Source organism: Orcinus orca, chromosome 6 (assembly GCF_937001465.1).
Source record: "Orcinus orca chromosome 6, mOrcOrc1.1, whole genome shotgun sequence".
NCBI lineage: Eukaryota > Metazoa > Chordata > Mammalia > Artiodactyla > Delphinidae > Orcinus > Orcinus orca.
The window spans coordinates 57,907,425-57,921,963 of record NC_064564.1 but is presented as its reverse complement, the minus strand read 5'-3'; the positions used below and the strand labels follow the sequence as shown (position 1 = coordinate 57,921,963).

Genomic DNA, 14,539 nt, shown 5'->3' with positions numbered 1-14,539 from the left:
TTGAAAACTTCCCTAATATGGGAAAGGAAATAGTTAATCAAGTCCAGGAAGCACAGAGAGTCCCATACAGGATAAATCCAAGGAGAAATACGCCAAGACACATATTAATCAAACTGTCAAAAATTAAATACAAAGAAAACATATTAAAAGCATCAAGGGAAAAACAACAAATAACACACAAGGGAATCCCCATAAGGTTAACAGCTGATCTTTCAGCAGAAACTCTGCAAGCCAGAAGGGAGTGGCAGGACATATTGAAAGTGTTGAAGGAGAAAAACCTGCAACCAAGAATACTCTACCCAGCAAGGATCTCATTCAGATTTGATGGAGAAATTAAAACCTTTACAGACAAGCAAAAGCTGAGAGAGTTCAGCACCACCAAACCAGCTCTACAACAACTGCTAAAGGAACTTCTCTAGGCAAGAAACACAAAGAAGGAAAAGACCTACAATAACAAACCCCAAACAATTAAGAAAATGGGAATGGGAACACACATATCGATAATTACCTTAAATGTAAATGGACTAAATGCTCCCACCAAAAGACACAGATTGGCTGAATGGATACAAAAACAAGACCCATATATTTGCTGTCTACAAGAGACCCACTTCAGACCAAGAGACACATACAGACTGAAAGTAAGGGGATGGAAAAAGGTATTTCATGCAAATGGAAACCAAAAGAAAGCTGGAGTAGCAATTCTCATATAAGTTTTATATATATATATATATATATATATATATATATATATATGTAGTTTGCTTGAGTGCAGTGTTTTTTGTTTTCTGTACTGAATTCATTAGCATGGGTCGGTATAAAATTTAGCATAGGTCAATATGTAATTTGTAAACTAATAAGGTCTTAAAAGTGAGGAATTAAGTCTTTTAAATTTAATTATTTATTGCAAAGAGCAGAATAGCATACATAAACAGGTGCCTAAGGAAAACTTGTATTCTAATATGGAACTCTCATGAACACCTTTTTTTTTTTCTTCTAACGGTATGATAGTAGGCCATTTGATTATTTTTATGGCTTTAACTTTACAACAATGAAATATTCGTAAATTTTAAAAAGTATTTTTCTTTATTTGATGCGGGTGGGATACTGGAGAAATGAAAGTTCAAACATCTATTGAGGAATCCATACTTGTCTATATATTGTGTACTTTTATTTCAAGAACTGATTTAAAATTCCTAAAAGGATGCTATAATAAGTTATTATGCCATTTTACAGACTGAATTAAGTGAATTTCAGGGAGGTATGAAACTTGCCTAAGGCTATCCAGCTACCAAGCGGTAGAAGTGAGAATTAAATCCAGGTATACCTATTAAAAAAAAAAAAAAAAAAAAAAAAAAAAAGAAGGCGAGGGCAGCACCAGGGTATGGGGTTGTTAGTTTTATAGGGGTGAGTAATTTCATACGCTGATGAGTGGGAGGAGTATTCCAGCTATTTTGGGGAAGGGGTGGGGATTTCTAGGAATTGAGCCACCGCCCACTTTTTGACCTTTATGGTCATCCTTGGAACTGTCGTGGCACCTGTGGGTGTGTCGCTTAGCTTGCTGATGTGTTACAATGAGTGTATACTGAGGCTCAAGGTCTAGTGGAAGTAGACTCGTCCGCCATCTTGGACCTATTTTGTTCTAATCAGTTTATGTCGTGTCCTCGGGCTATGTAATTCTTTTAAAGGTTGTGCCCTGCCCCCTTTCCTCCTGTTTCATATTGAATATATAATATTTACCAGAGTATGTTTTAATAATTAATACATGATATATTGTATAATTAATTTATATATCATATATATAATGATATCTATAGGTATTTGTTCTAATAAATCATTAAAAATAAATGAATATTCTTTTTCTTTCATAAAAAAAAGAAGATGTGGTATATATACATAATGGAATATTAGACATAAAAAGAATGAAATATTGCCATTTGCAGCAACATGGGTGGACTCAGAGATTACACTTAGTGAAATAAGTCAGAGAAAGACAAATACTATATGATATCACTTATATGTGGTTATACATTATTAAAAAATAGGGCTTCCCTTGTAGCGCAGTGGTTAAGAATCCTCCTGCCAGTGCAGGGGACACAGGTTTGAGCCCTGGTCCAGGAAGATCCCACATGCCGTGGAGCAACTAAGCCCATGCGCCACAACTACTGAGCCTGCGCTCTAGAGCCCACGAGCCACAACTACTGAGCCCACGTGCCTAGAGCCTGTGCTCCGCCAGAAAAGAAACCACCACAATGAGAAGCCTGTGCACCCCAACAAAGAGTAGCCCCCGCTCGCCACAACTAGAAAAAGCCGGCACGCAGCAACAAAGACCCAATGCAGCAAAAATAATAAAGTAAATAAATTAAAAAAATAATACAAATGAACGTATATGCAAAATAAATGGACGCACAGATATAGAAAACAAACTTGTGGTTACCAAAGGGGAGAAGGAAAGGGGGAGGGGCAAATTAGGGGTATGGGATTCACAGATATGAACTATGTGTAAAACAGATAAGCAACAAGGATATACTGTATAGCACAGAGAATTATACCCATTACCTTATAATAACCTGTAATGGAATATAATCTGAATCACTATGCTGTATACCTGAAACTAATAAAATATTGTAAATCAACTATACTTCAAAAAATATAAAGAAGTCCACCACTAAGAATATGGCTTTTCATATGCTTCTTACAGACCAATAATCAGTTAAAAGTATAACAGAGTGGAATTACATTTGGCAAATAAAAATGCCTTATGTAAAACCAAATTAGAATCATATTTACCAAATAATAAAAGAAATTTACGTTTTAGAAATGTACAGTATGACAATTCCAAGTATTATGTTAAGCATTAAGTAAAGGAAACATATGAAAAGAGTAATGGTAGAAGCTGCGACCAAAATTGTCTTATTTCCTATCAGGTATAAACAAGGTATTAACAAATCTACTGACAACTAGAGAGCAGTTTCAATTTGATTGAAGATATTAAGTAAAAGGTGGGGGAATAGATGAATCTTTTGCTGGATAAACACATTACCATATTCTTTTTTTTTTTTTTTTTGCGGTACACGGGCCTCTCACTGTTGTGGCCTCTCCCGTTGCGGAGCACAGGCTCCGGACGCGCAGGCTCAGCGGCCATGGCTCACGGGCCCAGCCGCTCCACGGCATGTGGGATCCTCCCGGACCGGGGCACGAACCCGTGTCCCCTGCATCGGCAGGCGGACTCTCAACCACTGCGCCACCAGGGAAGCCCAATTACCATATTCTTTATGTGTACATAGTGATGTAAATGAAAGAGTATGGGCTTTGGAGTCATGAAAAACCTGAGTTTGCAGCCTGTATGACTGATACTTACTCAACACCTCTGAAACTCAGTTACACAATCTAAAAAATGGGATAATAATAACTAATAGGAGAATTGCCAAGAGTATTAAATATGTGTAGGCAGGTATAAGTGCAGAATAGTGGTAGAGTCCATTAATATTAGCTTTCCCTCTCTCTCTCACTTTCTTTCTCTATCTGCTTCCCTTCAAAACCACCCCTCTTTTGCAATACCCCAGAGAAGATGGAACAGCTGCTTCCTTACTAAACAGGAACTAAGATAAAATCCCACTAAGATCTGATCAACGTACCATTTCCAGTAATATTCATACTTTAGGATAATTTTTACAATCCATTTGTTGAAAAATACCCATGGGCTGATAAGACCAGCTCAAGTTCAGAGGAAAAAAAATCATCTTTGCATTTAGCATGCTGATCTGTGAATTTATAAAAGTGAGCATTCTGAAAGACGTATTGCTCTATTTCCTTAACATTAGCTTCACTACGTAAAATTAAATCAATTTAAAGTTTAATACAAATAGCAAAGTTTTATAAACTGCTCAAGGGACTTTGAATTCTAAAAATTATTATGGTGTTGATTAAGTTTTCTCTTAACTGACAAATACAGAGGCTGAAATGGGGAGTATTTACTATTGGGACACACTTATTTCTTTAAGAGTACAGATGGAATTACAAGGAAAAGTGTAGAGGGGTAGGGGTGTGTGTGTGTGTGTGTGTGTGTGTGTGTGTGTGTGTGCGTGCGTTTTAATTCTTCAGATTTTAATGCAGATGAAATGAAGGGTGTAGATAGGCATGCTGGATTGGAAACAATGTATGTAACACCTGTCTCAAAGGGGTCATTTCTTCATCTCTTGACACATATTTGGGAATTGCTGCCACACATGAAAAGAAGAAAGGGAACTGTTTATAAGGAACAAAATTCATGCATGGATGTGAGCATGTGTGCATGTGGTATGTGGTTTGTATGTGTATGTGTGTGTGTGTGCACATGTGTGTAGAATGAGCAATAGACAGAAAGCAAGTTTCTTGTTCCTTCTCCCAGCAGGTGTGGGCCTTTCATTTTTTCCTTTCTTCATATTTCTTGGGTAATCACATACATTTCTATATTTGGACTATTCTGTTAACAAATTCCTGGCTGTAACATAAACTGAATCCTGTCATTTCTAACTATTTACTAGCCACATTTTTACCTCAAACTCCACATGCCTAAAGTAGAACTCCTCGTCTTTTGCCCCCAAACAAACTCTTCCTGACATTAAAAATTTAGACTTGGGATTGGAAGGAAAATGCAATTTATACAGTCTACCCTCCCACAAATCTCAATGTAATGCCACCCATAGCAATCCTGGACTTGGTTGTCTATTTACATTTACTTCACCAGGTGACTCGTTACATTATAAAAAAAAAAAAAAAGAAAGACATTACCTCACAAGACAACCCTTTCCATTTTTAAGAGAATAGTACACCACAGACTATTGCCTGGCTTCAAATCTCAGCACTGCTCCTTACTAATTAGATGTGATCTTAGACTTGTTACCTAACTTCCTTGTGTTTGGTTTACTTATTTGTAAAACTAGGTTAATAACAGTGCTTGTCTGACAAGGCTTTTGTGAGGAAGAAACAAGTTAATACATACTAAATCCTTAGCATAGTGGCTGACCCATAGTAAGTGCTAAGTAAGTTATTATTATTGATATCATTATGATTATTATTATAACACATTTCACACATAAAGCTATAAAAGTTGTGTGATTATCATGTACCCACCAACGAGCATGAGACAAAGCATAACTGATATAATTCAAGTTCCCAGGTATCCTTCTCTAATCCCACTTCTCCTTTTTCCTGAAGGCCACCCTCTATCCTAAATTTGGTACTCACCATTCCTATGCATCGCTTAATAATTCTGTTGTATAAATACCTATCCATAAACAATGCAGAGTACTGGGTGACACGTTTCCTAACTTCCTATCAATGTTATCGTATTGTGTGTATTCTTTTGCAACCTGCTCTTACGGCTCAGCAATATATTTATGAGACTTATGAATGTGGATAAAGCTAGCTCTGGGTCACTCATTATCACAGCTGTATTTTATTCCATTATATGGATACACGCCACTTCATTTATTCAGTTTTCTGTTAAAGATACTTAGATTGATTTTAACAGTTTTTTGTTTTTTGGCAATATAAACAATGCTGCTAGGCTATTTAATCATTAGATAGCAAAGAACTTATCTTTCCTACTGATCCCAAAATTTGCCTCTGTACAATGTCCACACAGTGTTTCTAGCTCTTCCCTGTAAATACATACAGGATTCTCTTATAACCTGTATATTCAGGTCTTGCTACTCTGATTTTAATAGTAGCTCATATTATATTATATAAAAACTCTCACTTATTGATCTCATTTTTATTTATTATCTTTTGAAATTGTATAAGTAATGCATGCATGTCAAAAAATCATCCCAACAATATAAAATGGCGTAAGTGTAATATGGAAATCACCATTCTCTTCTTGCTAGTGATGACTGCCCAATAGAGTTTGGTGAGCATTTATCCAGTCTTTTCCTATGCCTGTAACTGTACATTCAAACATACACGTGTTCACGTGGTCTTCCTTCTGGGCTGTCTGTGTCCTAACCTCCTCTTCTTGTAACAGCACCAGTCGTATTGGATTAGGGTCTACCCTAAAAACCTCATTGTAATTTAATTACCTTTTTAAAGACCCATATACAGTCATATTCTGAGATAAGGTTTAAATTAGCACATATTCATAAATTATTCCTTTGTAAATACTGTATTCTACACGGAAATTAATTCAAGAGTCCCAGTTATACAGTGGGGTCATGGCACCATGTGACTCAAGTTTGTTAATAGTTTGGAATCATCAGAGTTCGCTTTCACAGAGTTCATTTCTCCAACCCCTATGATACCATATTTTCCTGCATTTAAAAAAAAAAAATGTGAACTAGAGAATGAAAACCCAGTGACTCTAAACATGAAGTTACAAAACTTAAGTTCCTTTAATACTAGTAGGAAAAATTTTAAACACAGGGATAAGAATGTGTATTTAAAATTATTTGACATATTTGAAAGCTGCTAGAATTGATCCCAAAGACATGAACAGTACTGTAATATCTGGAATTGTAGGTGTTACTTCATGCTAATCTGAAAGAAACTTGTTGAAATTAAAATGTAATAAAAAGTGTTCTTTGATCAACTATGCACAAAAATAGACTGACAAATTTTCCTGTTCTGTATATTGAACATAAACACGTGAAGATCAATTTTGAAAATGTCATCAATGAATTTGCACAATTTAAAGCATGAGAAAAACCTGTAATATTATTATTCATTCCTATATCAGACCAACACATAGGTATAAATTTTTATCCTTTCTTCTAAAAAATTTGTTAATGTTATAGAAAAGATTTAAATCACTACTTACTCATTTTGTACTGAAATATTTTGTTTTTTAATTTTATTCTTTTCTACAGGTATGTTCTGATCATTACTTTAATTCATTTTATAACACAATTATTAATAAAATAATTTTTTTCATATGAAGGAGGATGATGTTTAGAAGATGATACATTCTTTATTTCAGATACACTAGTTACACTGTTGCCCCCAGTTCCCCTTATCCACTTTGCTACTTTGACTTGTTGGCCACGCCAGTTACAAAACCCATTTTCTCCACAGAATGACTGGAATCAGAATCCCAGGCCTTGCTGGTGGACAATGCTATAGAGTATTATGATACAGTTTAATCAAAGAAAGAGATTTATAAAGAGTGCTGTGCTACTGGAAAAATCAAATGAAAATCAGCTCTCTTATGCTCAGTAAACAAACACTATCAAGCACCATGCTAGGAGGGGAAATCCAAGAAAAGGGAAATATATTTTTTATTCTCCAGGACCTTGAAATCCAGTGAGGATATAAAATATGAGGAAAGAGGAGAATGTAGTACAGTAGAGAGACCATTCAATAGAGCATCCAAGGACCTTGGCAGAGACGGGTATTTTGTCACCTTCTAGATTTATGACCTAGGGGAAATCACTTACCCTCTCTGTAAAATGGGGATAGTATTATCTTACAGACATAGTGTATCTGGCACGTGTTATGCATCCAACAACTAGTAGTTAAATATGAATAAGACATGATGAATTAAACATAGAGGAAATGATTAAAAGTTTGGTGCAACAGTAAATAATAACTGATTAATTTCCCAAAAGAAGATGCACATAATATAAAAGTTCAGAAAAGGAAAAAACACTTGCAACTGAGAGATCTCAATAGATTTAGGCCCAATACTGGTTTCAGAGCACACACTAGGGAGGTGGATAGGAATGGGGCCTGGAACCCTCCTAAGAAGCCCTGATAAAACCAACTGCCATGCACGAATGGTCTAAACTTCCCATTAGTTCCTCCTGGCTTAAAACAAGATATATTTCAGTGTTGAATGAAAGAAGCTGGACACAAAAGATCCTATACTGCAAGCTTCCTTTATTTCAAGTACACAAAAGATAAACTCATCTATGGTGTTACACGTGGGGATAGAGTTTACCTTGTGGGAGTGGTAGAGAACAGGAAGGGGCAAGAGGAAAATTCCAGGAACTAGGAATCTTCTGTTTTCTGATGAGGGTGCTGGTTACAAGGCTGTCTTCAATTTCTTAGAATTCATTAAGCTGTATTCTTATTTGTGTACTTTTCCATATACAGAGCACTCTTCAATAAAAAATTCAAAATATATAAATTTTCACTTTGAAAAATTTGAAAGAAAAAATATGGAAAGAAAATTAAGAAGAAAAATCACCTATAATCTTGGAACTCAGAATAACTACTTATAACATTTCCAAGTAGATGCTTCACACAGAATTAAGATCATCCTGGATAAACTATTTTACAACTCTTTTTTCCCTAAGCAAATATATTTGCAAGAAGATTCCCATGTCAGAGAGTACTTTTCTAAAACATGATTTATGGATATACGAAATTTTCTTAGCCAATCTCTTATATTTTTACAATTAGCATATTTCTATATTTTAAATATTTAAAAATTACCACAATGAACTCTTTGGTACATAAATATATCTCCTAATACTTGAGCAAGACAAATTCCTATCAGTGAAAAAGTTTAAAGTTTTTGATACACATTTTTTCAATTTCCCTTCAAGATTTGAGCTTATTTTCCTCAAATTCTCAATAGTATTGAGTACATTTTTTAATCTGCACATTTTGAAGTTGAACAAGGCTTTTTCTTTCAAATGTTGCTTTTTTTAGTGGGAGCTTGAACCTTGTTTTATGTTATTAGCTATCTCTGTTTCTTTTTTTGGAATGCCTCTTCCTAGCCTTGGCCAATTTTTTGTTTTTTTTCTGTTAGAGCATTTCATTCTCTCAGACTTCTCAGCTTTGCAGTCTCCTATTGTCTCAACTCAGTATATTTCATTCCAACTAAAACCCAGACTCTACTTGCTTTATGAACTAAGTTCCTTTTCATCCACGGACTCTTTCGGCATGTGACCTCGTTTCTGTTTCTGGTTTAACTTGTTAAACTTTTTTTCTGGGTTTTAAAAGCTTTTAATAACCAAACCTACATGTGGACAAGACAGTAACACTTGGCGGTAGAAGCAAAAGAGATTGACTATAAACGATCCCCAAGCGTGAGGTCATAGAACAAACCTAATTCTCACTACCATTCCCCAAGAGTCACTATATTTATTCATCTTAAATTATAATTAAAATTGCTGACCCCAAAGTTGTGGCATCATAGTTTTAATAGATGGAGCTTTTTCTAGTTTGTGCAGAACATCTGACTTGTAGAATGAACTTTGCTATGTCTGTTTTTTCTAAAAGCCTGTAAAAGCAAGCAAACACATTTTTATTTCCCCTATTGCACTAATGTCCATTAGGGAAAAAAACCCAGTATTTTCCACCAAGCACAGATTGCCTGCAGTTTCCTCTTGTTGTGGTTTGCTCTCTCTCCATCCCAGTTGTGAGAAGGCTGCATGTGATCTGTAGTTTTGTGCCACCTCCTTCAAAGATGACTTTCACATTCTGCAGTGACCAAGTCTCTGCTGGGAATGGCTCAGCCGGGCAGGCCAGCAGAGCAGGCAGCAGGCATTTTTCTGTTTTATTCTCCATTTGTAGTGTGCCCTTAGTTCTAAGGGCACACTGCTAAGTGGCAAGCCTTAGTTCTTTTCCTCAGTTGGTCCTGAACCCTTACCTTTATTCCTTTTTTTTTTTTTCCAGCTTATCCCTATCGTTTCTTTTCCTGCTGTCTTTTGCAGTGGGCTTGGGGAACAATGTTGCAGGAACACAGAGCTTTTGAGGGAAATGTAAATTGCAGGCGGCCCTGAGTCCCGTCTGTTTTCTCATAGGAAAGCAGCATTTCAGAGAGCTGAACTGGCGACAGGGCTCTGTGAAGACATGCCGAGTTCAGGAATATTCCCTGTTCCCAGGCCCTGGTTGTGTAGAAGTGGGACTTTCTGAAGAGGGGGCACTCTGGGATGGAGGGGAGGTAAAGGGCACTTTCAGAAGCAGATGCTCCCGGCTTCGGAAGGAAAGCCACTCTAATCAGAGTTCAGCAGTCTTGCAGACAATCCGCAGCTTTGGAGGGAGAGAGACAAAACAGTCTCTTCGCCCAGTGCATAAATGTAAGAGGCTTGCCTTAAGTGTGTGTGCGGGACTCTAGCTGGCTAAAAATGTTATGCAGAGTTAAAGTGAGGCATTGTTTAGGTTTTAATGAAGGCAACCAATTTTTAACAACAGAAGTTCTGTTGCTGAATTCCCCCCTCCCCCCCGCCCCCAACATTCAGTTCCTCTGCCCCTGCACCTGCTTTCATTTTTGGCTTCTTGGCACTGATGTTCACAGAGACATCAGCTGGCAGTGGCGAAATGCTAAAAGCTCCCCTGCAATGCAGCTCTGCAAATGCCAGCCATTTATACACTGGTGCATGCCAGCTGAACGTCAGGTCTCCCTCTCTCCCTCCAACCCGGATCCCCTCAGCCCCCCAATTTTCCTTGCAAATGACAGTAAACGATCCCAGTCGAGCAGTGGTCTGGCCCTTTGAGTATCCATTAAGTGTGGCCGCATCTATTTGCTGCATCTATTTGCTGTGATTATAATATTTTGATCCAAAGAGTCTTGCAGAAAATTTAGATGACAATACTATTTCTTCTATTCAATCAAAGCTCTCGGCCCACAGGCTCATTTCTCTCTCCTCAGCAGATGGTGGGAGAGTTTCTTGAGGTTTCTTTGATTTGAAACAGCCTTTTTGTTTTTGTTGCTTATTGAGAGCCAGTTGCCCCAAATTCATTGAATAAAGACATCTATGTCTCAGTTTAAGCTAAGCCCCAATAGATAAATACTGACTTAGAGTTGGGGGCTGACGGACAAGCTGCAAAGGCAAAGGGGCTGCTGGAAGTTAAGTATTCAGCACAAAGCTTTGCAGTTTCAAAAACGATGGCTTTATGTTCTCCATTCAGCACAGCGATTTAGGCTGGATACTGAGAAAGTGTGAGAAATCTGTGAGAAATTCGACATATATTTATTTTTCTTGGAAATTAGAGAATATCTTCACAGTGTACACTCTGAAGAGCTTTTGTTTTGTTTTGTTGTGTTTTTAATGATCTAAACCATCTGGGGAGTTGATAAAGAATGTGATTTTCACAAGCTGAGCTAGCAAAGCCTATTGCTAAATCCCAAACCTTTATCCAGCCTACAGATAAAACCAGGGTGGGAGAACTTCCCTTCCAGCTCTAAAATACTAGGATCCCACGTATGCCAAATGCTTCAGTCTCTGCGTGGTAAGAAAAATACAAAACTGACTAAGGGAGCCTGGCCCAAGCATCCAGAAATGTACGGTACTTTAATTAATTTTTTTAAGATTGGTGGAGGTCACACATTTCCAGAAAATCTGTCTGAAAACCAACTCAGCATCATATTTTATCTGATGCCTCCATGGTCTTTTTTGATTCAGGGACAAGAATTAGCACATGCAAATGTCTCTTAATCATCAGTTTCTCAAATCTGGAGTTCAAAATCTATCTAAAAAGAGCACATAGAAAACAATACAGGGACACTTTGGTTGTGGTGGCCATCTTACAATAATCATAATCTTATATCAGAAGGTGTGTGAACTTGGGGTTTTTGACAAATGAGGATTTGTGCTCAGTATTTGATCTGGCAATATGGATAAGATACAGAAATCAGGAAATGTCCTTCCCAAGAATAGGCCATACAATGAAAGTATAATCATGTCGCAGTGTTTGACTTCCCCCTCTTTCCCCTGGGTTCAATTTCTTTTCTGGCCATCTACTATAGAGGTACCAAGATCAAACTGGGAAGTTATCCCTTTGTATCAAACACATGCACACTAGCAGTTATAATTTGCTCGTGGTGTGCACAAACATCTCTGAGCAGAAGTATGACAATATTTCCAAGGCTTGGCCATCAATTAGTTTTCTCTATGAAACCTACATGTTAATCAATCAGTATTTAATGCTTATCACAGCCTGCTCATAATTTATTCAAAAGCAGGAAACTTGTGTCAGAAATATCATTTTATTACTTTTGTTTAAGATGCCTTTAGAATTAAGGATGAAGTTAAGCATTCAGGTGTGTCACACTTCTACTGAATGGGGCTCCTACCCAGGAGACTGAGGAACAGTCACACTGAACAGCTCACTGTAGCAGGCAGTTCACAGGAAATCACCACTGGGTCATAAAATTTTAAGTAACGAGGATAACTTTTAGTAATGATGATTGCTTTATGAGTTTTCTTCTTTTACAAAGCCTGAGAGCTATATTACCCCTGCACTCCTCACTCTAGCTATGATGTGTTTCCGATTCTAGAAGAAGCAGAAAAATGAGGGGTAGACCATGGGACAGCAAATCATATCCCCTAAGACCTCCTTCCAACATTTCCTTCTAATTGTTTAGCGCCTCCGAAACTTAGGTTCCTCATCTGCAAAATGTGAAAGACATTACATCGGTCCTTGCCAAATCATAGGCTTGTAAGAAACAAACTTAATAATCTTAATGAGCTTTAGATCACTATACAATGGCTTATTCTTGTAACTATTTCTTGTCTTAGAACGCTTTGTGAACCACACAGGACTATATGGCTGTTAGTTATAATAATTATTATTCACATTACAATTCTTTTGACAAAGCCTTCTCAAATCTGGCCTTCTTCCGCACTCCCCTAATTCAGTGTATGGCACCATTCAAATACTTGCATGAATTTCTTTTTTTTTTTTTTTTTTTTTTTGCGGTATGCGGACTTCTCACTGTTGTGGCCTCTCCCGTTGCGGAGCACAGGCTCCGGACGCGCAGGCTCAGCGGCCATGGCTCACGGGCCCAGCCGCTCCGCGGCATGTGGGATCTTCCCGGACCGGGACACGAACTCGTGTCCCCTGCATCGGCAGGCGGACTCTCAACCACTGCGTCACCAGAGAAGCCCCCCTTGCATGAATTTTGACATCTCCTAATCCCTCACTCTCATATTCAATCTATCCCAAATTTCACTGATTTTAACTTTTTCAAGTCAGAAGAATTTAGGGCAGTGTATTATATTTGGTTCTGATTTACCAGTGGTTCCCAGCTCCATTTTGTTGAATGAACGAGTAAATTTAATTGACACGTATTTTATAGGTGATTACTTTTACTCCACCTATTCCGAAAGAAGGATTTTAGAATATATATAAGGAAGGTTATATGATACATAAATACAACAAAATAGCATATATCAGAAGGAGGTGGAAAATACAAGGGAAAACTAATGGTAGGTACCTGAGTTAGACCTGGAAGTAAGGCTAATACAAAAGCATTCGCCATTGAGTTCTTACCATGGACGAATCCAAATATAACTGGAAAGACACAAAATACAGTGATCAAGGAATGAAAACAAATATCTTGCCTAAGAGAAACACATGTATTCTGGATAGAATTACAGAGAGATATTTCTGGATAAATCTTCTAAAAAGGATGCTGTGAATACAACTCCTGGACATATATCTGGAGAAAACTATAGTTTGAAAATATACATGCACCCCAATGTTCATAGCAGCACTATTTACAACAGCCAGGACATGGAAGCAACCTAAATGTCCATCGAAAGATGAATGGTTAAAGAAGATGTAGTACACATATACAATGGAATATTACTCGGCCATAAAAAAGAATGAAACAATGCCATTTGTAGCAATATGGATGGACCTAGAGATTATCATACTGAGTGAAATAAATCAGAAAGAGAAAGACAAATATACCATATTATTATACACACACATATATATCACTTATGTGTGGAATCTAATATATGACACAAATGAACTTATTTACAAAACAGAAACAGACTCACAGACATAGAAGACAAACTTTTGGTTACCAAAGGGGAAAGAGGGTGGGGAGGGGCTAAATTAGAAGTTTGGGATTAACAAATATGAACTACTATATATAAAATAGATAAACAACTAGGGCCTACTGTACAGCACAGGGAACTATATTCAATATCCTGTAATAAACCGTAAAGGAAAAGGATATAAAAAAGTATATCTGAATCACTTTGCTGTACACCAGAAACTAACACAACATTGTAAATCAACTATACTTCAATTAAAAGAAAAAGAAAAAGGATGCTGTGAAATGTAATGAGTAAGGTTTCTAGTGATACGTCTACAGAAGATACACAGTAGTTTCACAGGGCTGTTTCTTTAAGCATTGTGCCTACTTTGTATTGGAGATACTAAAATACAAAGTCAGGCCTTGCTGTCAAGGAATCACTGAGAAAGACAAATCTATGGTATACAAATCAGTACCACTCACTAAGATAAATCCAATAACAGGAGGAGGGTGCATGGTGCCATGGGCACAGAGGAGGAACTGATCAGTCCTACTCGGTAGACCAAGGAAGGCTTCTTGGAAGAGACAGCATCTAAGCTCCTGGGTTTATTCAACAAGTACTACCTGTCAGTTGCCAACTGCATGGTATGCAAAAGGATGGGTGCTAAGGTTACAGTGCTGAGGAGAACAATGGCTTTGTCTCTATAAGCAGATAAGGCCTTGAACAGAGTTTCAGTGAGAAAGACTCTCACTTGCTACTGAGTCCTTGCTACCCACACCCCCAAACGCAGCAACTGTGAACCTTTAAATAACAGATCCCTTGCTTTCCCCTGCCTTCTGAAAAGG

At 37.4% G+C, this 14,539-nt stretch overlaps 1 long non-coding RNA gene across 1 annotated transcript in view; it reads right to left on the bottom strand.

The window, feature by feature from the left end:
* Positions 1-292: 292 nt before the first annotated feature.
* Positions 293-14,539, bottom strand: part of LOC125964640 (uncharacterized) — a 229,669-nt gene continuing 215,422 nt past the window's right edge. The window contains exon 3 of the long non-coding RNA XR_007477839.1: positions 293-445. This is a non-coding gene — a long non-coding RNA (uncharacterized LOC125964640). The remainder of the gene's footprint in view (positions 446-14,539) is intronic.